General features: G+C 50.6%; 1 long non-coding RNA gene across 1 annotated transcript; it reads left to right on the top strand.

Moving 5' to 3' along the window:
* The first annotated feature begins 21,023 nt into the window (after window positions 1–21,023).
* LOC141781604 (uncharacterized) lies at window positions 21,024–21,821 on the top strand. The gene is made up of 2 exons (XR_012596897.1): window positions 21,024–21,419; window positions 21,530–21,821. It is a non-coding gene; the product is annotated as an uncharacterized LOC141781604 (long non-coding RNA).
* The last annotated feature ends 5,465 nt before the right edge of the window (window positions 21,822–27,286 follow it).

The following is a 27,286-nucleotide window of genomic DNA, read 5'->3' as shown; positions in this document are numbered from 1 at the left end:
AGAGCGACATGGAGGAGTGACATGGAGGAGAGACATGCAGGAGTGACATGGAGGATCGACATGGAGGAACAACATGGAGGAGGGACATGGAGGAGAGACATGGACGTGTGACATGGAGGATCGACATGGAGGAACAACATGGAGGAGCGACAAGGAGGAGAGACATGTAGGAGTGACTGGGAGGAGCGACATGGAGGAGAGACATGTAGGAGTGACTGGGAGGAGCGACATGGAGGAGAGACATGTAGGAGTGACATGGAGGAGTGACATGGAGGAGAGACATGGAGTAGTGACATGGGGGAGCGATATGGAGGAAAGACATGGAGGGGTGACATGGTAGAGCGATATGGAGGAGTGACATAGAGGATCGACAGGAGGATCTACATGGAGGGTTGACATGGAGGAGCGACATGGAGGAGAGACATGGAGGAGTGACATGGAGTAGTTACATGGAGGATCGACATGGATGATCGACATGGAGGTGCCACATGGAGGATAGACATGGAGGAGTGACATGGAAGAGAGACATGGAGGAGTGACATGGAGGAGAGACATGGAGGGGTGACATGGAAGAGCGACATGGAGGAGTGACATGGAGGAGCGACATGTAAGAGCAACAGGGAGGAGTTACATGGAGGATCGACATGGAGGAGTGACATGGAGGAGAGACATGGAGGAGTGACATGGAGGAGAGACATGGAGGAGCGACATGGACATGTGACATGGAGGAGAGACATGTAGGAGTGACTGGGAGGAGCGACATGGAGGAGAGACATGGAGGAGTTACATGGAGGAGTGACATGGAGGAGAGACATGGAGTAGTGACATGGGGGAGCGACATGGAGGAGAGACATGGAGGGGTGACATGGAAGAGCGACATGGAGGAGTGATATGGAGGATCGACAGGAGGATCTACATGGAGGAGTGACATGGAGGAGTGACATGGAGTAGTTACATGGAGGATCGACGTGGAGGTGCGACGTGGAGGAGCTACATGGAGGACTGATATGGAGGAGCGACATTGAGGAGTGACATTGAAGAGCAACATGAAGGGGTAACATGGAGGATCGATATGGAGGAGTGACATGGAGGAGAGACAAGGAGGAGTGACATGGAGGAGAGACATGGAGGAGTGACATGGAAGAGCTACATGGAGGAGCGACACGGAGGATCGATAGGAGGATCGACATGGAGGAGAGACAGGGAGGAGTTACATGGAGGATCGACACGGAGGATCGACAGGAGCATCTACACGGAGGATCGACATGGAGGAGTGATATGGAGGATCGACATGGAGGAGTGACATGGAGGAGAGACAAGGAGGAGTGACATGGAGGAGAGACATGGAGGAGTAACATGGAAGAGCGACATGGAGGAGCGACACGGAGGATCGACAGGAGGATCGACATGGAGGAGCGACAGGGAGGAGTGACACGGAGGATCGACATGGAGGAGTGACACGGAGGATCGACAGGAGGATCTACATGGAGGATCAACAGGAGGATCTACAGAGAGGATTGACATGGCTGAGTGACATGGAGGAGAGACATAGAGGAGCCAGGAGGATCGACATAGAGGACCGACATGGAGGAGCGACATGGAGGAGAGACATGGAGTGGTGACATGGAAGAGCGACATGGAGGAGTGACATGGAGGAGAGACATATAGGAGTGACATGGAGGATCGACATGGAGGAGCAACATGGAGGAGGGACATGGAGGAGAGACATGGACGTGTGACATGGAGGAGAGACATGTAGGAGTGACTGGGAAGAGCGACATGGAGGAGAGACATGTAGGAGTGACTGGGAGGAGCGACATGGAGGAGAGACATGTAGGAGTGACATGGAGGAGTGACACGGAGGAGAGACATGGAGTAGTGACATGGGGGAGCGACATGGAGGAAAGACATGGAGGGGTGACATGGTAGAGCGACATGGAGGAGTGACATGGAGGATCGACAGGAGGATCTACATGGAGGATTGACATGGAGGAGCGACATGGAGGAGAGACATGGAGGAGAGACATGAAGGGGTGACATGGAAGAGCTACATGGAGGAGCGACGTGGAGGAGCAACGTGGAGGAGCTACATGGAGGACTGATATGGAGGAGCGACATTGAGGAGTGACATCGAAGAGCAACATGAAGGGGTAACATGGAGGATCGATATGGAGGAGTGACATGGAGGAGAGACAAGGAGGAGTGAAACGGAGTAGAGACATGGAGTAGTGACATGGGGGAGCGACATGGAGGAGCAACATGAAGTGGTAACATGGAGGATCGATATGGAGGAGTGACATGGAAGAGCGACATGGAGGAGTGACATGTAATAGCGACATGGAGGAGAAACATGGAGGAGTGACATGCAGGATCGACATGGAGGAGCAACATGAAGGGGTAACATGGAGGATCGATATGGAGGATCGACATAGAGGAGTGACATGGAGGATCGACAGGAGGATCTACATGGAGGATCGACATGGAGGAGCGATATGGAGGATCGACATAGAGGAGTGACATGGAGGAGTTACATGGAGGATCGACATGGAGGAGTGACATGGCGTAGTTACATGGAGGATCGACGTGGAGGAGCGATGTGGAGGAGCGACGTGGAGGAGTGACATGGAGGAGAGACATGGAGGAGTGACATGGAGGAGAGACATGGAGGAGCGACATGGAGGAGAGACATGCAGGGGTGACATCGAAGAGCGAAATGGAGGAGTGACATGGAGGAGAAACATGGAGGAGTGACATGCAGGATCGACATGGAGGAGCAACATGAAGGGGTAACATGGAGGATCGATATGGAGGAGTGACATGGAAGAGCGACATGGAGGAGTGACATGTAATAGCGACATGGAGGAGAAACATGGAGGAGTGACATGCAGGATCGACATGGAGGAGCAACATGAAGGGGTAACATGGAGGATCGATATGGAGGATCGACATAGAGGAGTGACACGGAGGATCGACAGGAGGATCTACATGGAGGATCGACATGGAGGAGCGATATGGAGGATCGACATAGAGGAGTGACATGGAGGAGTTACATGGAGGATCGACATGGAGGAGTGACACGGAGGATCGACAGGAGGATCTACACGGAGGATTGACATGGAGGAGCGACATGGAGGAGACACATGATGGAGTGACATGGAGGAGCAACATGGAAAAGAGACATGGAGGGGTTACATGGAAGAGCGACATGGAGGAGTGACATGGAGGAGAGACATGGAGGAGTGACATAGAGGATCAACATGGAGGAGCAACATGGAGGGGTGACATGGAGGATCGATATGGAGGAGTGACATGGAAGAGCGACATGGAGGATCTACATAGAGGATCGACATGGAGGTGCCACATAGAGGAGCCACATGGAGGATAGACATTGAGGAGTAATATGGAGGAGAGACATGGAGGAGTGACATGGAGGAGCAAGGAGGATCGACATAGAGGAGCGACATGGAGGAGTTACATGGAGGATCGACATGGAGGAGTGACATGGAGGATCAAAATGGAGGAGTGACACGGGGGATCAAAATGGAGGAGTGACACGGAGGATCGACAGGAGGATCTACATGGAGGATCGACATGGAGGAGCGACATGGAGGAGAGACATGGAGGAGAGACATGGAGTAGTGACATGGGGGAGCGACATGGGGGAAAGACATGGAGGGGTGACATGGTAGAGCGACATGGAGGAGTGACATAGAGGATCGACAGGAGGATCTACATGGAGGATTGACATGGAGGAGCGACATGGAGGAGAGACATGGAGGAGTGACATGGAGTAGTTACATGGAGGATCGACATGGATGATCGACATGGAGGTGCCACATGGAGGATAGACATGGAGGAGTGACATGGAAGAGAGACATGGAGGAGTGACATGGAGGGGTGACATGGAAGAGCGACATGGAGGAGTAACATGGAGGAGCGACATGTAAGAGCAACAGGGAGGAGTTACATGGAGGATCGACATGGAGGAGTGACATGGAGGAGAGACATGGAGGAGTGACATGGAGGAGAGACATGGAGGAGCGACATGGACGTGTGACATGGAGGAGAGACATGTAGGAGTGACTGGGAGGAGCGACATGGAGGAGAGACATGGAGGAGTTACATGGAGGAGTGACATGGAGGAGAGACATGGAGTAGTGACATGGGGGAGCGACATGGAGGAGAGACATGGAGGGGTGACATGGAAGAGCGACATGGAGGAGTGATATGGAGGATCGACAGGAGGATCTACATGGAGGAGTGACATGGAGGAGTGACATGGAGTAGTTACATGGAGGATCGACGTGGAGGAGTGACATGGAGGAGAGACAAGGAGGAGTGACATGGAGGAGAGACATGGAGGAGTGACATGGAAGAGCGACATGGAGGAGCTACATGGAGGACTGATATGGAGGAGCGACATTGAGGAGTGACATCGAAGAGCAACATGAAGGGGTAACATGGAGGATCGATATGGAGGAGTGACATGGAGGAGAGACAAGGAGGAGTGACATGGAGGAGAGACATGGAGGAGTGACATGGAAGAGCGACATGGAGGAGCGACACGGAGGATCGACAGGAGGATCGACATGGAGGAGCGACAGGGAGGAGTGACACGGAGGATCGACATGGAGGAGTGATACGGAGGATCGACAGGAGGATCTACATGGAGGATCAACAGGAGGATCTACAGAGAGGATTGACATGGCGGAGTTACATGGAGGAGAGACATAGAGGAGCACGGAGGATCGACATAGAGGACCGAAATGGAGGAGCGACATGGAGGATAGACATGGAGTGGTGACATGGAAGAGCGACATGGGGGAGTGACATGGAGGAGAGACATATAGGAGTGACATGGAGGATCGACATGGAGGAGCAACATGGAGGAGGGACATGGAGGAGAGACATGGACGTGTGACATGGAGGAGAGACATGTAGGAGTGACTGGGAAGAGCGACATGGAGGAGAGACATGTAGGAGTGACTGGGAGGAGCGACATGGAGGAGTGACATAGAGGATCAACATGGAGGAGCAACATGGAGGGGTGACATGGAGGATCGATATGGAGGAGTGACATGGAAGAGCGACATGGAGGATCTACATAGAGGATCGACATGGAGGTGCCACATAGAGGAGCCACATGGAGGATAGACATTGAGGAGTAATATGGAGGAGAGACATGGAGGAGTGACATGGAGGAGCAAGGAGGATCGACATAGAGGAGCGACATGGAGGAGTTACATGGAGGATCGACATGGAGGAGTGACACGGAGGATCAAAATGGAGGAGTGACACGGGGGATCAAAATGGAGGAGTGACACGGAGGATCGACAGGAGGATCTACATGGAGGATCGACATGGAGGAGCGACATGGAGGAGAGACATGGAGGAGAGACATGGAGTAGTGACATGGGGGAGCGACATGGAGGAAAGACATGGAGGGGTGACATGGTAGAGCGACATGGAGGAGTGACATAGAGGATCGACAGGAGGATCTACATGGAGGAGTGACATGGAGGAGAGGCATGGATGAGTGACATGGAGGAGCAAGGAGGAGCGACATAGAGGAGCGACATGGAGGAGTTACATGGAGGATCGACATGGAGGAGTGACACAGAGGATCGACAGGAGGATCTACATGGAGGATTGACATGGAGGAGCGACATGGAGGAGACACATGATGGAGTGACAAGGAGGAGCAACATGGAGGAGCGACATGGAGGGGTTACATGGAAGAGCGACATGGAGGACTGACCTGGAGGAGCAAGGAGGATCGACATGGAGGAGTTACATGGAGGATCGACATAGAGGAGTGACACGGAGGATCGACAGGAGGATCTACATGGAGGACTGACCTGGAGGAGCGACATGGAGGAGAGACATGGAGGATTGACATGGAGTAGTTACATGGAGGATCGACCGGGAGGAGCGACGTGGAGGAGCGACGTGGAGGAGCTACATGGAGGACTGATATGGAGGAGCGACATTGAGGAGTGACAATGAGGATCGACCTGGAGGATCGACATGGAGGTGCCACATGGAGGATAGACATGGAGGAGTGACATGGAGGAGAGACATGGAGGAGTGACATAGAGGAGAGACATGGAGGGGTGACATGGAAGAGCGACATGGAGGAGAGACATGGAGGAGCGACATGGAGGAGCGACATTGAGGAGCGACATTGAGGAGTGACAATGTGGATCGTCATGGAGGATCGACATGGAGGATTGACATGGACGTGCCACATGGAGAAGAGACATGTAGGATCGACATGGAGGTGCCACATGGAGGATAGACATGGATGAGTGACATGGAGGAGAGACATGGAGGAGCGACATGGAGGAGAGACATGGAGGAGTGACATGGAGGAGAGACATGGAGGAGCGACATGGAGGAGAGACATGGAGGGGTGACATTGAAGAGCGACATGGAGGAGTGACATGGAGGAGAAACATGGAGGAGTGACATGCAGGGTCGACATGGAGGAGCAACATGAAGGGGTAACATGGAGGATCGATATGGAGGAGTGACATGGAAGAGCGACATGGAGGAGTGACATGTAGGAGCGACATGGTTGATCTGCATGGAGGATCGACATGGAGGTGCCACATGGGGGAGCCACATGGAGGATAGACATGGAGGAGTGATATGGAAGATCGACATGGAGGAGTGATATGGACGAGCAAGGAGGACTGACATGGAGGAGCGACAGGGAGGAGTGACACGGAGGATCGACAGGAGGATCTACACGGAGGATCGACATGGAGGAGAGACATGAAGGAGTGATATGGAGGATCGACATGGAGGAGTGACATGGAGGAGAGACAAGGAGGAGTGACATGGAGGATCGACATGGAGGAGTGACACAGAGGATCGACAGGAGGATCTACATGGAGGATTGACATGGAGGAGCGACATGGAGGAGACACATGATGGAGTGACAAGGAGGAGCAACATGGAGGAGCGACATGGAGGGGTTACATGGAAGAGCGACATGGAGGACTGACCTGGAGGAGCAAGGAGGATCGACATGGAGGAGTTACATGGAGGATCGACATAGAGGAGTGACACGGAGGATCGACAGGAGGATCTACATGGAGGACTGACCTGGAGGAGCGACATGGAGGAGAGACATGGAGGATTGACATGGAGTAGTTACATGGAGGATCGACCGGGAGGAGCGACGTGGAGGAGCGACGTGGAGGAGCTACATGGAGGACTGATATGGAGGAGCGACATTGAGGAGTGACAATGAGGATCGACCTGGAGGATCGACATGGAGGTGCCACATGGAGGATAGACATGGAGGAGTGACATGGAGGAGAGACATGGAGGAGTGACATAGAGGAGAGACATGGAGGGGTGACATGGAAGAGCGACATGGAGGAGAGACATGGAGGAGCGACATTGAGGAGTGACAATGTGGATCGTCATGGAGGATCGACATGGAGGATTGACATGGACGTGCCACATGGAGGAGAGACATGTAGGATCGACATGGAGGTGCCACATGGAGGATAGACATGGATGAGTGACATGGTGGAGAGACATGGAGGAGCGACATGGAGGAGAGACATGGAGGAGTGACATGGAGGAGAGACATGGAGGAGCGACATGGAGGAGAGACATGGAGGGGTGACATCGAAGAGCGACATGGAGGAGTGACATGGAGGAGAAACATGGAGGAGTGACATGCAGGGTCGACATGGAGGAGCAACATGAAGGGGTAACATGGAGGATCGATATGGAGGAGTGACATGGAAGAGCGACATGGAGGAGTGACATGTAGGAGCGACATGGATGATCTGCATGGAGGATCGACATGGAGGTGCCACATGGGGGAGCCACATGGAGGATAGACATGGAGGAGTGATATGGAAGATCGACATGGAGGAGTGATATGGACGAGCAAGGAGGACTGACATGGAGGAGCGACAGGGAGGAGTGACACGGAGGATCGACAGGAGGATCTACACGGAGGATCGACATGGAGGAGAGACATGAAGGAGTGATATGGAGGATCGACATGGAGGAGTGACATGGAGGAGAGACAAGGAGGAGTGACATGGAGGATCGACATGGAGGAGTGACACAGAGGATCGACAGGAGGATCTACATGGAGGATTGACATGGAGGAGCGACATAGAGGAGACACATGATGGAGTGACTGGGAGGAGCGACATGGAGGAGAGACATGTAGGAGTGACATGGAGGAGTGATACGGAGGAGAGACATGGAGTAGTGACATGGGGGAGCGACATGGAGGAAAGACATGGAGGGGTGACATGGTAGAGCGACATGGAGGAGTGACATGGAGGATCAACAGGATGATCTACATGGAGGATTGACATGGAGGAGCGACATGGAGGAGAGACATGGAGGAGTGACATGGAAGAGAGACATGGAGGACTGACATGGAGGGGTGACATGGAAGAGCGACATGGAGGAGTGACATGGAGGAGCGACATGTAAGAGCAACAGGGAGGAGTTACATGGAGGATCGACATGGAGGAGTGACATGGAGGAGAGACATGGAGGAGTGACATGGAGGAGAGACTGGGAGGAGCGACATGGAGGAGAGACATGGAGGAGTTACATGGAGGAGTGACACGGAGGAGAGACATGGAGTAGTGACATGGGGGAGCGACATGGAGGAGAGACATAGAGGGGTGACATGGAAGAGCAACATGGAGGAGTGACATGGAGGATCGACAGGAGGATCTACATGGAGGATTGACATGGAGGAGCGACATAGAGGAGAGACATGGAGGGGTGACATGGAAGAGCGACATGGAGGAGAGACATGGAGGAGCGACATGGAGGAGCGACATTGAGGAGCGACATTGAGGAGTGACAATGTGGATCGTCATGGAGGATCGACATGGAGGATTGACATGGACGTGCCACATGGAGAAGAGACATGTAGGATCGACATGGAGGTGCCACATGGAGGATAGACATGGATGAGTGACATGGAGGAGAGACATGGAGGAGCGACATGGAGGAGAGACATGGAGGAGTGACATGGAGGAGAGACATGGAGGAGCGACATGGAGGAGAGACATGGAGGGGTGACATTGAAGAGCGACATGGAGGAGTGACATGGAGGAGAAACATGGAGGAGTGACATGCAGGGTCGACATGGAGGAGCAACATGAAGGGGTAACATGGAGGATCGATATGGAGGAGTGACATGGAAGAGCGACATGGAGGAGTGACATGTAGGAGCGACATGGTTGATCTGCATGGAGGATCGACATGGAGGTGCCACATGGGGGAGCCACATGGAGGATAGACATGGAGGAGTGATATGGAAGATCGACATGGAGGAGTGATATGGACGAGCAAGGAGGACTGACATGGAGGAGCGACAGGGAGGAGTGACACGGAGGATCGACAGGAGGATCTACACGGAGGATCGACATGGAGGAGAGACATGAAGGAGTGATATGGAGGATCGACATGGAGGAGTGACATGGAGGAGAGACAAGGAGGAGTGACATGGAGGATCGACATGGAGGAGTGACACAGAGGATCGACAGGAGGATCTACATGGAGGATTGACATGGAGGAGCGACATGGAGGAGACACATGATGGAGTGACAAGGAGGAGCAACATGGAGGAGCGACATGGAGGGGTTACATGGAAGAGCGACATGGAGGACTGACCTGGAGGAGCAAGGAGGATCGACATGGAGGAGTTACATGGAGGATCGACATAGAGGAGTGACACGGAGGATCGACAGGAGGATCTACATGGAGGACTGACCTGGAGGAGCGACATGGAGGAGAGACATGGAGGATTGACATGGAGTAGTTACATGGAGGATCGACCGGGAGGAGCGACGTGGAGGAGCGACGTGGAGGAGCTACATGGAGGACTGATATGGAGGAGCGACATTGAGGAGTGACAATGAGGATCGACCTGGAGGATCGACATGGAGGTGCCACATGGAGGATAGACATGGAGGAGTGACATGGAGGAGAGACATGGAGGAGTGACATAGAGGAGAGACATGGAGGGGTGACATGGAAGAGCGACATGGAGGAGAGACATGGAGGAGCGACATTGAGGAGTGACAATGTGGATCGTCATGGAGGATCGACATGGAGGATTGACATGGACGTGCCACATGGAGGAGAGACATGTAGGATCGACATGGAGGTGCCACATGGAGGATAGACATGGATGAGTGACATGGTGGAGAGACATGGAGGAGCGACATGGAGGAGAGACATGGAGGAGTGACATGGAGGAGAGACATGGAGGAGCGACATGGAGGAGAGACATGGAGGGGTGACATCGAAGAGCGACATGGAGGAGTGACATGGAGGAGAAACATGGAGGAGTGACATGCAGGGTCGACATGGAGGAGCAACATGAAGGGGTAACATGGAGGATCGATATGGAGGAGTGACATGGAAGAGCGACATGGAGGAGTGACATGTAGGAGCGACATGGATGATCTGCATGGAGGATCGACATGGAGGTGCCACATGGGGGAGCCACATGGAGGATAGACATGGAGGAGTGATATGGAAGATCGACATGGAGGAGTGATATGGACGAGCAAGGAGGACTGACATGGAGGAGCGACAGGGAGGAGTGACACGGAGGATCGACAGGAGGATCTACACGGAGGATCGACATGGAGGAGAGACATGAAGGAGTGATATGGAGGATCGACATGGAGGAGTGACATGGAGGAGAGACAAGGAGGAGTGACATGGAGGATCGACATGGAGGAGTGACACAGAGGATCGACAGGAGGATCTACATGGAGGATTGACATGGAGGAGCGACATAGAGGAGACACATGATGGAGTGACTGGGAGGAGCGACATGGAGGAGAGACATGTAGGAGTGACATGGAGGAGTGATACGGAGGAGAGACATGGAGTAGTGACATGGGGGAGCGACATGGAGGAAAGACATGGAGGGGTGACATGGTAGAGCGACATGGAGGAGTGACATGGAGGATCAACAGGATGATCTACATGGAGGATTGACATGGAGGAGCGACATGGAGGAGAGACATGGAGGAGTGACATGGAAGAGAGACATGGAGGACTGACATGGAGGGGTGACATGGAAGAGCGACATGGAGGAGTGACATGGAGGAGCGACATGTAAGAGCAACAGGGAGGAGTTACATGGAGGATCGACATGGAGGAGTGACATGGAGGAGAGACATGGAGGAGTGACATGGAGGAGAGACTGGGAGGAGCGACATGGAGGAGAGACATGGAGGAGTTACATGGAGGAGTGACACGGAGGAGAGACATGGAGTAGTGACATGGGGGAGCGACATGGAGGAGAGACATAGAGGGGTGACATGGAAGAGCAACATGGAGGAGTGACATGGAGGATCGACAGGAGGATCTACATGGAGGATTGACATGGAGGAGCGACATGGAGAAGAGACATGGAGGAGTTACATGGAGTAGTTACATGGAGGATCGACGTGGAGGAGCGACGTGGAGGACTGATATGGAGGAGCGACATTGAGGAGTGACATCGAAGAGCAACATGAAGGGGTAACATGGAGGATCGATATGGAGGAGTGACATGGATGAGAGACAAGGAGGAGTGACATGGAGGAGAGACATGGAGGAGTGACATGGAAGAGCGACATGGAGGAGCGACACGGAGGATCGACAGGAGGATCGACATGGAGGAGAGACAGGGAGGAGTTACATGGAGGATCGACATGGAGGATCGACAGGAGGATCTACACGGAGGATCGACATGGAGGATAGACATGGAGGAGTGATATGGAGGATCGACATGGAGGAGTGACATGGAGGAGAGACAAGGAGGAGTGACATGGAGGAGAGACATGGAGGAGTGACATGGAAGAACGACATGGAGGAGCGACACGGAGGATCGACATGGAGGAGCGACAGGGAGGAGTTACATGGAGGATCGACATGGAGGAGTGACACGGCGGATCGCCAGGAGGATCTACATGGAGGATCGACAGGAGGATCTACAGAGAGGATTGACATGGCGGAGTGACATGGAGGAGAGACATAGAGGAGCAAGGAGGATCAACATAGAGGACCGACATGGAGGAGCGACATGGAGGAGAGACATGGAGTGGTGACATGGAAGAGCGACATGGAGGAGTGACATGGAGGAGAGACATGCAGGAGTGACATGGAGGATCGACATGGAGGAACAACATGGAGGAGGGACATGGAGGAGAGACATGGACGTGTGACATGGAGGATCGACATGGAGGAACAACATGGAGGAGCGACAAGGAGGAGAGACATGTAGGAGTGACTGGGAGGAGCGACATGGAGGAGAGACATGTAGGAGTGACTGGGAGGAGCGACATGGAGGAGAGACATGTAGGAGTGACATGGAGGAGTGACATGGAGGAGAGACATGGAGTAGTGACATGGGGGAGCGATATGGAGGAAAGACATGGAGGGGTGACATGGTAGAGCGATATGGAGGAGTGACATAGAGGATCGACAGGAGGATCTACATGGAGGATTGACATGGAGGAGCGACATGGAGGAGAGACATGGAGGAGTGACATGGAGTAGTTACATGGAGGATCGACATGGATGATCGACATGGAGGTGCCACATGGAGGATAGACATGGAGGAGTGACATGGAAGAGAGACATGGAGGAGTGACATGGAGGAGAGACATGGAGGGGTGACATGGAAGAGCGACATGGAGGAGTGACATGGAGGAGCGACATGTAAGAGCAACAGGGAGGAGTTACATGGAGGATCGACATGGAGGAGTGACATGGAGGAGAGACATGGAGGAGTGACATGGAGGAGAGACATGGAGGAGCGACATGGACATGTGACATGGAGGAGAGACATGTAGGAGTGACTGGGAGGAGCGACATGGAGGAGAGACATGGAGGAGTTACATGGAGGAGTGACATGGAGGAGAGACATGGAGTAGTGACATGGGGGAGCGACATGGAGGAGAGACATGGAGGGGTGACATGGAAGAGCGACATGGAGGAGTGATATGGAGGATCGACAGGAGGATCTACATGGAGGAGTGACATGGAGGAGTGACATGGAGTAGTTACATGGAGGATCGACGTGGAGGTGCGACGTGGAGGAGCTACATGGAGGACTGATATGGAGGAGCGACATTGAGGAGTGACATTGAAGAGCAACATGAAGGGGTAACATGGAGGATCGATATGGAGGAGTGACATGGAGGAGAGACAAGGAGGAGTGACATGGAGGAGAGACATGGAGGAGTGACATGGAAGAGCTACATGGAGGAGCGACACGGAGGATCGATAGGAGGATCGACATGGAGGAGAGACAGGGAGGAGTTACATGGAGGATCGACACGGAGGATCGACAGGAGCATCTACACGGAGGATCGACATGGAGGAGTGATATGGAGGATCGACATGGAGGAGTGACATGGAGGAGAGACAAGGAGGAGTGACATGGAGGAGAGACATGGAGGAGTAACATGGAAGAGCGACATGGAGGAGCGACACGGAGGATCGACAGGAGGATCGACATGGAGGAGCGACAGGGAGGAGTGACACGGAGGATCGACATGGAGGAGTGACACGGAGGATCGACAGGAGGATCTACATGGAGGATCAACAGGAGGATCTACAGAGAGGATTGACATGGCTGAGTGACATGGAGGAGAGACATAGAGGAGCCAGGAGGATCGACATAGAGGACCGACTTGGAGGAGCGACATGGAGGAGAGACATGGAGTGGTGACATGGAAGAGCGACATGGAGGAGTGACATGGAGGAGAGACATATAGGAGTGACATGGAGGATCGACATGGAGGAGCAACATGGAGGAGGGACATGGAGGAGAGACATGGACGTGTGACATGGAGGAGAGACATGTAGGAGTGACTGGGAAGAGCGACATGGAGGAGAGACATGTAGGAGTGACTGGGAGGAGCGACATGGAGGAGAGACATGTAGGAGTGACATGGAGGAGTGACACGGAGGAGAGACATGGAGTAGTGACATGGGGGAGCGACATGGAGGAAAGACATGGAGGGGTGACATGGTAGAGCGACATGGAGGAGTGACATGGAGGATCGACAGGAGGATCTACATGGAGGATTGACATGGAGGAGCGACATGGAGGAGAGACATGGAGGAGAGACATGAAGGGGTGACATGGAAGAGCTACATGGAGGAGCGACGTGGAGGAGCAACGTGGAGGAGCTACATGGAGGACTGATATGGAGGAGCGACATTGAGGAGTGATATCGAAGAGCAACATGAAGGGGTAACATGGAGGATCGATATGGAGGAGTGACATGGAGGAGAGACAAGGAGGAGTGAAACGGAGTAGAGACATGGAGTAGTGACATGGGGGAGCGACATGGAGGAGCAACATGAAGTGGTAACATGGAGGATCGATATGGAGGAGTGACATGGAAGAGCGACATGGAGGAGTGACATGTAATAGCGACATGGAGGAGAAACATGGAGGAGTGACATGCAGGATCGACATGGAGGAGCAACATGAAGGGGTAACATGGAGGATCGATATGGAGGATCGACATAGAGGAGTGACATGGAGGATCGACAGGAGGATCTACATGGAGGATCGACATGGAGGAGCGATATGGAGGATCGACATAGAGGAGTGACATGGAGGAGTTACATGGAGGATCGACATGGAGGAGTGACATGGCGTAGTTACATGGAGGATCGACGTGGAGGAGCGATGTGGAGGAGCGACGTGGAGGAGTGACATGGAGGAGAGACATGGAGGAGTGACATGGAGGAGAGACATGGAGGAGCGACATGGAGGAGAGACATGCAGGGGTGACATCGAAGAGCGAAATGGAGGAGTGACATGGAGGAGAAACATGGAGGAGTGACATGCAGGATCGACATGGAGGAGCAACATGAAGGGGTAACATGGAGGATCGATATGGAGGAGTGACATGGAAGAGCGACATGGAGGAGTGACATGTAATAGCGACATGGAGGAGAAACATGGAGGAGTGACATGCAGGATCGACATGGAGGAGCAACATGAAGGGGTAACATGGAGGATCGATATGGAGGATCGACATAGAGGAGTGACACGGTGGATCGACAGGAGGATCTACATGGAGGATCGACATGGAGGAGCGATATGGAGGATCGACATAGAGGAGTGACATGGAGGAGTTACATGGAGGATCGACATGGAGGAGTGACACGGAGGATCGACAGGAGGATCTACACGGAGGATTGACATGGAGGAGCGACATGGAGGAGACACATGATGGAGTGACATGGAGGAGCAACATGGAAAAGAGACATGGAGGGGTTACATGGAGGAGAGACATGGAGGAGTGACATAGAGGATCAACATGGAGGAGCAACATGGAGGGGTGACATGGAGGATCGATATGGAGGAGTGACATGGAAGAGCGACATGGAGGATCTACATAGAGGATCGACATGGAGGTGCCACATAGAGGAGCCACATGGAGGATAGACATTGAGGAGTAATATGGAGGAGAGACATGGAGGAGTGACATGGAGGAGCAAGGAGGATCGACATAGAGGAGCGACATGGAGGAGTTACATGGAGGATCGACATGGAGGAGTGACATGGAGGATCAAAATGGAGGAGTGACACGGAGGATCAAAATGGAGGAGTGACACGGCGGATCGACAGGAGGATCTACATGGAGGATCGACATGGAGGAGCGACATGGAGGAGAGACATGGAGGAGAGACATGGAGTAGTGACATGGGGGAGCGACATGGGGGAAAGACATGGAGGGGTGACATGGTAGAGCGACATGGAGGAGTGACATAGAGGATCGACAGGAGGATCTACATGGAGGATTGACATGGAGGAGCGACATGGAGGAGAGACATGGAGGAGTGACATGGAGTAGTTACATGGAGGATCGACATGGATGATCGACATGGAGGTGCCACATGGAGGATAGACATGGAGGAGTGACATGGAAGAGAGACATGGAGGAGTGACATGGAGGGGTGACATGGAAGAGCGACATGGAGGAGTAACATGGAGGAGCGACATGTAAGAGCAACAGGGAGGAGTTACATGGAGGATCGACATGGAGGAGTGACATGGAGGAGAGACATGGAGGAGTGACATGGAGGAGAGACATGGAGGAGCGACATGGACGTGTGACATGGAGGAGAGACATGTAGGAGTGACTGGGAGGAGCGACATGGAGGAGAGACATGGAGGAGTTACATGGAGGAGTGACATGGAGGAGAGACATGGAGTAGTGACATGGGGGAGCGACATGGAGGAGAGACATGGAGGGGTGACATGGAAGAGCGACATGGAGGAGTGATATGGAGGATCGACAGGAGGATCTACATGGAGGAGTGACATGGAGGAGTGACATGGAGTAGTTACATGGAGGATCGACGTGGAGGTGCGACGTGGAGGAGCTACATGGAGGACTGATATGGAGGAGCGACATTGAGGAGTGACATCGAAGAGCAACATGAAGGGGTAACATGGAGGATCGATATGGAGGAGTGACATGGAGGAGAGACAAGGAGGAGTGACATGGAGGAGAGACATGGAGGAGTGACATGGAAGAGCGACATGGAGGAGCGACACGGAGGATCGACAGGAGGATCGACATGGAGGAGCGACAGGGAGGAGTGACACGGAGGATCGACATGGAGGAGTGATACGGAGGATCGACAGGAGGATCTACATGGAGGATCAACAGGAGGATCTACAGAGAGGATTGACATGGCGGAGTTACATGGAGGAGAGACATAGAGGAGCACGGAGGATCGACATAGAGGACCGAAATGGAGGAGCGACATGGAGGAGAGACATGGAGTGGTGACATGGAAGAGCGACATGGGGGAGTGACATGGAGGAGAGACATATAGGAGTGACATGGAGGATCGACATGGAGGAGCAACATGGAGGAGGGACATGGAGGAGAGACATGGACGTGTGACATGGAGGAGAGACATGTAGGAGTGACTGGGAAGAGCGACATGGAGGAGAGACATGTAGGAGTGACTGGGAGGAGCGACATGGAGGAGTGACATAGAGGATCAACATGGAGGAGCAACATGGAGGGGTGACATGGAGGATCGATATGGAGGAGTGACATGGAAGAGCGACATGGAGGATCTACATAGAGGATCGACATGGAGGTGCCACATAGAGGAGCCACATGGAGGATAGACATTGAGGAGTAATATGGAGGAGAGACATGGAGGAGTGACATGGAGGAGCAAGGAGGATCGACATAGAGGAGCGACATGGAGGAGTTACATGGAGGATCGACATGGAGGAGTGACACGGAGGATCAAAATGGAGGAGTGACACGGAGGATCAAAATGGAGGAGTGACACGGAGGATCGACAGGAGGATCTACATGGAGGATCGACATGGAGGAGCGACATGGAGGAGAGACATGGAGGAGAGACATGGAGTAGTGACATGGGGGAGCGACATGGAGGAAAGACATGGAGGGGTGACATGGTAGAGCGACATGGAGGAGTGACATAGAGGATCGACAGGAGGATCTACATGGAGGATTGACATGGAGGAGCGACATGGAGGAGAGACATGGAGGAGTGACATGGAGTAGTTACATGGAGGATCGACATGGATGATCGACATGGAGGTGCCACATGGAGGATAGACATGGAGGAGTGACATGGAAGAGAGACATGGAGGAGTGACATGGAGGGGTGACATGGAAGAGCGACATGGAGGAGTGACATGGAGGAGAGACATGTAAGAGCAACAGGGAGGAGTTACATGGAGGATCGACATGGAGGAGTGCCATGGAGGAGAGACATGGAGGAGTGACATGGAGGAGAGACATGGAGGAGCGACATGGGCGTGTGACATGGAGGAGAGACATGTAGGAGTGACTGGGAGGAGCGACATGGAGGAGAGACATGGAGGAGTTACATGGAGGAGTGACATGGAGGAGAGACATGGAGTAGTGACATGGGGGAGCGACATGGAGGAGAGACATGGAGGGGTGACATGGAAGAGCGACATGGAGGAGTGATATGGAGGATCGACAGGAGGATCTACATGGAGGAGTGACATGGAGGAGTGACATGGAGTAGTTACATGGAGGATCGACGTGGAGGTGCGACGTGGAGGAGCTACATGGAGGAGTGATATGGAGGAGAGACATTGAGGAGTGACATCGAAGAGCAACATGAAGGGGTAACATGGAGGATCGATATGGAGGAGTGACATGGAGGAGAGACAAGGAGGAGTGACATGGAGGAGAGACATGGAGGAGTGACATGGAAGAGCGACATGGAGGAGCGACACGGAGGATCGACAGGAGGATCGACATGGAGGAGCGACAGGGAGGAGTGACACGGAGGATCGACATGGAGGAGTGATACGGAGGATCGACAGGAGGATCTACATGGAGGATCAACAGGAGGATCTACAGAGAGGATTGACATGGCGGAGTTACATGGAGGAGAGACATAAAGGAGCAAGGAGGATCGACATAGAGGACCGACATGGAGGAGTGACATGGAGGAGAGACATGGAGTGGTGACATGGAAGAGCGACATGGAGGAGTGACATGGAGGAGAGACATATAGGAGTGACATGGAGGATCGACATGGAGGAGCAACATGGAGGAGGGACATGGGGGAGAGACATGGACGTGTGACATGGAGGAGAGACATGTAGGAGTGACTGGGAAGAGCGACATGGAGGAGAGACATGTAGGAGTGACTGGGAGGAGCGACATGGAGGAGAGACATGTAGGAGTGACATGGAGGAGTGACACGGAGGAGAGACATGGAGTAGTGACATGGGGGAGCGACATGGAGCTAAGACATGGAGGGGTGACATGGTAGAGCGACATGGAGGAGTGACATGGAGGATCGACAGGAGGATCTACATGGAGGATTGACATGGAGGAGCGACTTGGAGGAGAGACATGGAGGAGAGACATGAAGGGGTGACATGGAAGAGCTACATGGAGGAGCGACGTGGAGGATCGACAGGAGGATCTACATGGAGGATTGACATGGAGGAGCGACTTGGAGGAGAGACATGGAGGAGAGACATGAAGGGGTGACATGGAAGAGCGACATGGAGGAGCGACACGGAGGATCGACAGGAGGATCGACATGGAGGAGCGACAGGGAGGAGTTACATGGAGGATCGACATGGAGGAGTGACACGGAGGATCTACATAGAGGATTGACATGGCGGAGTGACATGGAGGAGAGACATGGAGGAGCAAGGAGGATCGACATAGAGGACCGACATGGAGGAGCGACATGGAGGAGAGACATGGAGTGGTGACATGGAAGAGCGACATGGAGGAGTGACATGGAGGAGAGACATGTAGGAGTGACATGAAGGATCGACATGGAGGAGCAACATGGAGGAGGGACATGGAGGAGAGACATGGATGTGTGACATGGAGGAGAGACATGTAGGAGTTACTGGGAGGAGCGACATGGAGGAGAGACATGTAGGAGTGACATGGAGGAGTGACACGGAGGAGAGACATGGAGTAGTGACATGGGGGAGCGACATGGAGGAGCAACATGAAGTGGTAACATGGAGGATCGATATGGAGGAGTGACATGGAAGAGCGACATGGAGGAGTGACATGTAATAGCGACATGGAGGAGAAACATGGAGGAGTGACATGCAGGATCGACATGGAGGAGCAACATGAAGGGGTAACATGGATGATCGATATGGAGGATCGACATAGAGGAGTGACACGGAGGATCGACAGGAGGATCGACATAGAGGAGTGACATGGAGGAGTTAGTAGTATATAGATGGTGGCTTTGCGCGTGCACGTGAAAAGCGCGTGCACGTGAGCGTGCGCGCGTGCGTGTGTGTGTGTGTGTGTGTGTGTGTGTAATGTGCCTGTGTGTGTGTGTGTGTGTGGGGATGCAGGCGCACCCTGGTGACCCTGGTGACCTTTTTGTAACCCTAGGGCTGATGTTAATTATTGGTAGTTGACCAAAGGTGTCTGCTGTAGGTGTTATCAGTTGCTCCACACCAAAAAAAGAAGACCCCATCCTGTGGATCCTGATGCAGATAAAAAATACAGTTGTATCCCAATATGTGTCTTTATTACAGTACCATTAAAAGTTCAAACAAACCCCTGGTCCCTGTGACCAAATGTTTTTGCCTTTTTGGTGTTGCCACAGAAGACCCATACTGTTGATCCTGATTCAGATAAAAAAAAAAGTCGGTTGTATCCAAGATGTTATCAGTTTCTCCGTAAACAAAAGAAGACCCCCTCCTGTGGATACTGATTCAGTTAACAAAATACAGTTGTATCCCTATATGTGAACTCAGTTGTATCCAAGAGGTGTCTTTTTATTACAGTACCCATAAAAGTTCAAACAAACCCTAGTGTGCTGTGGTCAAAATGTTTATGTCTTTTGATGCTGTGGTGGTTGGTACTGTTTGCAGGCTATATCAGCATGGCTCCTGTAACCATATGTTTGTTTTGTGAGAGGGTGTATGGGTGCACGTGCGCGCCCGCTCCGCCCCCTAGGAGGTGGGCATGAGATTAGCTCCACCTTATAGTAGGTGTGTATATATATATAGTCATCATTCAGCTGAGTATTATCCACCACTTGGTTTCTATACACACAAGAAGGACTTTTGTATAACCATGGCTCTGGCTTTCGGCAGCTTCCCTGATCCCACCAAGACCCCCGACTCACTAGGTACGTTCTGTATGGGGGTGACAGACACCGCTGAGGTGACCATTGATGGAGCTCCTCGCAAAAAGGAACGTCGTGTGTGTGGTCTGACACCAGGGGCGCCGTCAAAATTAAAGATAGAGTTGGAGGGGGTTAACGGGTATGTTTATACGGTTAGCTATCACGATGCTCGTGTTATGTTGTCTGTACGGACTCGGGCATGTGATGGTTATACAGAGGGTGAAACATGGAGTGATTCTTTGTCCGTAAAAGATTGGAAACTGTTTCGCTCTGTAGTCTGCCGAGATCTTGATCAGGTTGGTTTTCCTGAGATACTCTATGTGTCGCAGTGGAACAGCGCTACGGGCCCTGAGTTATATCGGGTTGAGGCCGACCGTTTCAATAGATATGCAGAGGATTTTATTTTTCTCAGTGTCTGTGGGGATAGGGGGAGTGTGATAGCGGTCAGAGGTCGTGAAGATTGGATCTTACAGCCTTACCCACTCACTCGTCAGGAGTGTGACTCATGGTTTAAAACACTCTTTTTTATTCAGTGGTGCGACTGGCGGTCCATGCAAAGGGTGTTTAGAGAAGTTGACGAAGCTATCAAAAGAGACAGAATCATCTCTTCTTATGAGAGTATTAGAAAACGCCTTATTTTTGATGATATTTCGAGTGGCCCGCAAAGTGCTCTCCTGTCTACCATGCGTAGACCGAAAATCATCAGACATGCCGACTACTAATAACGAATGGTAGGTTGTGTGTATTCCTTTTACAATTATATATATATATTGTGTATGTGTGTGTGTGTGTGTATATTTTTTTTTATGTATGTACTAAGTCTTTTTTTTTTTTTTTCTAGATGTCAAACATGGCACCTGGGTCGATGAGGAAACGCAGGATGGCTTTTCCGAGAGTGTCCTGTGGGGCCCTCCAATTGTAATAGACCTGACTGGATCGCAAGAAGAAGAAGAAGAAGAAGAAGAAGAAGAAGAAGATTTTGCTGTGACAGACCCTGTGGAACTGATGGCTACACTACCTGTGATAGACTTGACTGGATCGCAAGAAGAAGAAGAAGAAGAAGATGTTACTGTGACAGACCCAGGGGAGCTGTTGGCTAGACCAGATGTGATAGACTTAACTGGATCTCAAGATTCGGGCTTTGAGGAACCCCGCCTAACCAAAAGGGATATGGATGTGATAAAGGACTTTGAGGAACCCCGCCTAACCAAAATGGGTATGGATGTGATAAAGGACTTTTTGAGGAGACGTCTTCGGGAGGTTTCATGGGAGGTGGCTAAAAAACTGTGCAATGGGTGTGAAATTGACCATCCAAGCCAGCTCCAACACACGTGTTTATTTAACCACGATGAGGTCTTGGAGAGTTATTATGGAGAAATATGTGACATAGTGTTCCATACGACTCTGGGATCGGCCCTGCAGAATCTGTTGACACAAGTTACCTATCGTGTGCATTCAGTGGAGAAACTTGTCGGTGCGGCTCAAATCACAACTTTGGAACTCTTCGAAGAATTTACTCATGAAAAAGAGCAGTTCAACGACGATTCAGACGAGCCCAATCTCGAGTATGCGATGGCCATGCGCCAGGCAAAATATGCCTGGCTTGGTCCACACACAATAAATGAGCTTGTAAGTCGTGTTTTTTGATACGGCTATGCTGCTGATAAGCTGTGTAGTGTATATCTGCAGACCCTTTTATTGTTTGTTTGGTTGTTTTTTTTCCCGATAGCCACAGAAAAAAATAGTTTGAATGTATTGTAGTTTTAAAAAGTGTGTGATGATAAAATGTATAAAGATGTTTTGCTTTTTTTCTATTATGTTACAGAGCATTCTAATAAAAGCCCATGTAACAAACACATTGTTGTCATTTACGATTCATGGAGAACACATTGCAGGAGATTTATTACGACCCTGCTCATCCTGGGGGTCTTGGTAGTGTGTATAAACTACGCAAAGCGGTCGGGGATTGTACAGGGGTGACACCAGCGTTACCAGATGTTAGACGCTTTTTATTGGGGCAAGATGTGTATACTCTACATGCCAAGGCGGGTAAAAAATTTCCCAGGAATAAGGTTTTGGTTAGCGGCATAGACAAACAGTTCCAGATCGATCTAGTCGATATGAGTGAATATTCTGTGGAAAACGACGGTGTGCGATACCTGTTAACATGTATTGATGTATTTTCTAAATATGCATGGGTACAGTGTCTTCAAAAGAAATCAGCGGGGGTTGTCACAAATGCTTTTAAAAACATCCTGAGCCAGGGCAGGGTGCCAGCAAGACTCCAAACGGACAAAGGCACAGAGTTTTATAATAAACAGTTTCAACGAGTATTGAGTCGTTATGAAATCAAATGAGACTAAGGCTTGCGTGGTGGAGCGCTTTAACAGAACTTTCAAGACGCGTATGTGGAGATATTTAACAAGTGTTAATTCACGCCGATATGTTGACATAATCGAGGACCTTGTAGAGGCCTATAACAGAACGCATCACAGGTCAATAAAGATGCCTCCCGCATCAGTAAATAAAGACAATGAGAAGATTGTCTTTAACAACTTGTACAAGCTAAAACCTCAGAAAAAAGTGTCCTTTAAATACAGGGTTGGGGATACGGTGAGAATTTCCAAATTAAGGGGTGTTTTTAGAAAAGGTTATGAACAAACGTTTACAGACGAATATTTCATAATAACGGAGCGCATAGCCAGAGATCCCCCTGTGTATAAACTAGCGGATTGTGGTGGTGAAGTGTTGAAAGGTACGTTTTATGACCCCGAATTACAACTGGTAATTATCGATAAAAACAAAGTGTTTAAAATAGAGAAAATATTGGACAGAAAAAAATCAGGACGTAAAAGTCAGGTCCTTGTAAAATGGTTGGGCTGGCCCGAAAAATGTAACTCTTGGGTCTCTGATAAAGATATTGTTACTGCTCAATAAAAGACAAGTGCTATCCGCTGACGCCTCACTTTTGAATCGAGACATAGTTGCGGTCAGAACGATGGAGAGGAACGTTTTTTATGTTACACTACCCAGCAATGCCTCATTACAGATATATCCAAATAATAAGATATGGAGCTACAGGACAAAACTAGCAAAGCCAATTGTTCTGAAAGAACCATATGAGGTTGGCCTTATTCAGTTACAATATCCTAGGGTGTGGACTAATTTCCCCATCGCTGATTCACTGGTGGTTATCCATGAATATAAATCAAAGAGGTCATTTACTATAGCTCTATCTGTTGGTTTTTATGATTCTATACCTAGAATAGTAAAAGAATTTAATTCGAAATGCCTCGTTCACCCCTTCACATCACGCATAAATCTAATGTATAATAACATTACAAATCGGGTGTATTTTTTGGGGGCAGAGGGAACGACGTTAACGTTTAGAGGAAAATTGGCTGAAATACTGGGTTTTAAACCGGGGGATCCATTTACAATACCTGTAACCCCTAATTCTATGAAACACTATGCAGCACCTCACCCGGCCGACATTCATGGAGGATGTTATAATATATTTGTTTATAGTGACATTGTAGATTATCAGCTGGCTGGTGATAGTTATGTCCCGCTTCTCCGCTGTATAAATGTATCGGACGATGTTCGTCGTATGCCCACTCTGACTTATGACAAGCCACACTACACATCGCTCTCCAAAGCAATTATTGATGATATAGAGATCTCATTAAAAGACGATCAAAACCACTATATACCTTTCTCATACGGGAAAGTAATTGTCAAACTACACTTCAGACCGGTGAAGCAGTATTTCTAAGTGTTCATTGAAGAAGAAAAAAATAAATAAAAAAATGATGCGCACACCATACACACGCGATGATGCCCGGTATATGTCATACTATCTTAATCAAGCTGGTGGTGAATTACCGGGGTTTATTGGGGCAAGTACACAGTATGGAAACGGATTAGGCGGTATTTTTCGAAATCTATTTAGAATGGCTGTACCCTTATTAAAAAGAGGGTTCAGTATAGCAAAACCTCATTTAAAAACTGCTGCCACAAATATTTTTGGTGACGTTGTGTCCAATATAGCCCGAAAAACCATGTCAGGAAATCAGGATGGAAATGGAATGACGGTATATACTCGGCGACAACTGAAAAGGCCCACAGCAGGACATGGGCGTAACCGTCCTGTGTCTAAAAAACGTAAAACAGTTACTAAAAAACCCAGACGTGCCAAAAAGAAGTCAACCACCAAAGGTAGAAGAGCTCCACGCAAACGTACCAGGTTATTGTCAAAAGACATATTTTTAAGTTAAAATCACTGGAAAAAAAAAAAAAAAAAAAAAAAATATAACCATGGCGCTCATCCATAATCAGTCGGAGGAGTGTGTGAAGACCGAGCTGGATCTGTTTACTGTACCGTACACTCAGACTTCCATTGAAAAATCGACCTTTGTTGAAATTCCCCCGGTATCTGCTATAACAGACACTGGCCCTCTGGAGTTTTACATATCGGCCAGTGGCGAGGATTACTTAGACTTAAACGATACTTACCTGTTTACACGGGTGAGGATTACAAATGCTGACGGCACGAACCTGGCTAACGATGCCGATGTGGGTTTTATAAACTATCCAGGATGCACCCTGTTCTCACAGGTGGATATAATGTTGGGGGACAAGCTTATAACACAATCGTCCAACACATATCCATACCGTGGAATAATTGAATGTTTGATTAACTATGGAAAAGACACCTTGGATACACAGTTTAGCACCGCTCTGTTTAGTAAAGACACCGGTGATCACATGGACGATGCATCGATAGAAGGAGACAATCAGGGGTTGGTGACAAGAGGAAAGTTCACCGGAGTCAGCCGTATCGTCGAATTAATCACCCCCATACATGCTGATTTGTTTTTTCAAGAAAAACTGTTGCTAAACGGGGTGGAGTTAAGGACATCTCATGAATAAGCATGGTTGACAGGGCTTGAGGTTGCCCCATTCACACTACATACATTTTTTTTTTTTTTTTTTTCTACGAACAACACTAACCCATACACCCTCTCACAAAACAAACATATGGTTACAGGAGCCATGCTGATATAGCCTGCAAACAGTACCAACCACCACAGCATCAAAAGACATAAACATTTTGACCACAGCACACTAGGGTTTGTTTGAACTTTTATGGGTACTGTAATAAAAAGACACCTCTTGGATACAACTGAGTTCACATATAGGGATACAACTGTATTTTGTTAACTGAATCAGTATCCACAGGAGGGGGTCTTCTTTTGTTTACGGAGAAACTGATAACATCTTGGATACAACCGACTTTTTTTTTTATCTGAATCAGGATCAACAGTATGGGTCTTCTGTGGCAACACCAAAAAGGCAAAAACATTTGGTCACAGGGACCAGGGGTTTGTTTGAACTTTTAATGGTACTGTAATAAAGACACATATTGGGATACAACTGTATTTTTTATCTGCATCAGGATCCACAGGATGGGGTCTTCTTTTTTTGGTGTGGAGCAACTGATAACACCTACAGCAGACACCTTTGGTCAACTACCAATAATTAACATCAGCCCTAGGGTTACAAAAAGGTCACCAGGGTCACCAGGGTGCGCCTGCATCCCCACACACACACACACACACACAGGCACATTACAAACAGGCACACACACGCACGCGCGCACACACACGCACGGGCGCACGCTCACGTGCACGCGCTTTTCACGTGCACGCGCAAAGCCACCATCTATATACTACTGGAGTTACATGGAGGATCGACATGGAGGAGTGACATGGAGTAGTTACATGGAGGATCGACGTGGAGGAGCGATGTGGAGGAGCGACGTGGAGGAGTGACATGGAGGAGAGACATGGAGGAGTGACATGGAGGAGAGACATGGAGGAGCGACATGGAGGAGAGACATGGAGGGGTGACATCGAAGAGCGAAATGGAGGAGTGACATGGAGGAGAAACATGGAGGAGTGACATGCAGGATCGACATGGAGGAGCAACATGAAGGGGTAACATGGAGGATCGATATGGAGGAGTGACATGGAAGAGCGACATGGAGGAGTGACATGTAATAGCGACATGGAGGAGAAACATGGAGGAGTGACATGCAGGATCGACATGGAGGAGCAACATGAAGGGGTAACATGGAGGATCGATATGGAGGATCGACATAGAGGAGTGACACGGAGGATCGACAGGAGGATCTACATGGAGGATCGACATGGAGGAGCGATATGGAGGATCGACATAGAGGAGTGACATGGAGGAGTTACATGGAGGATCGACATGGAGGAGTGACACGGAGGATCGACAGGAGGATCTACACGGAGGATTGACATGGAGGAGCGACATGGAGGAGACACATGATGGAGTGACATGGAGGAGCAACATGGAAAAGAGACATGGAGGGGTTACATGGAAGAGCGACATGGAGGAGTGACATGGAGGAGAGACATGGAGGAGTGACATAGAGGATCAACATGGAGGAGCAACATGGAGGGGTGACATGGAGGATCGATATGGAGGAGTGACATGGAAGAGCGACATGGAGGATCTACATAGAGGATCGACATGGAGGTGCCACATAGAGGAGCCACATGGAGGATAG

This window comes from Sebastes fasciatus, chromosome 13, assembly GCF_043250625.1.
Source record: "Sebastes fasciatus isolate fSebFas1 chromosome 13, fSebFas1.pri, whole genome shotgun sequence".
NCBI classification, from domain to species: Eukaryota; Metazoa; Chordata; class Actinopteri; order Perciformes; family Sebastidae; genus Sebastes; species Sebastes fasciatus.
Note: the sequence above shows the minus strand (reverse complement) of the source record. Positions and strands in the feature narration are given on the sequence as shown.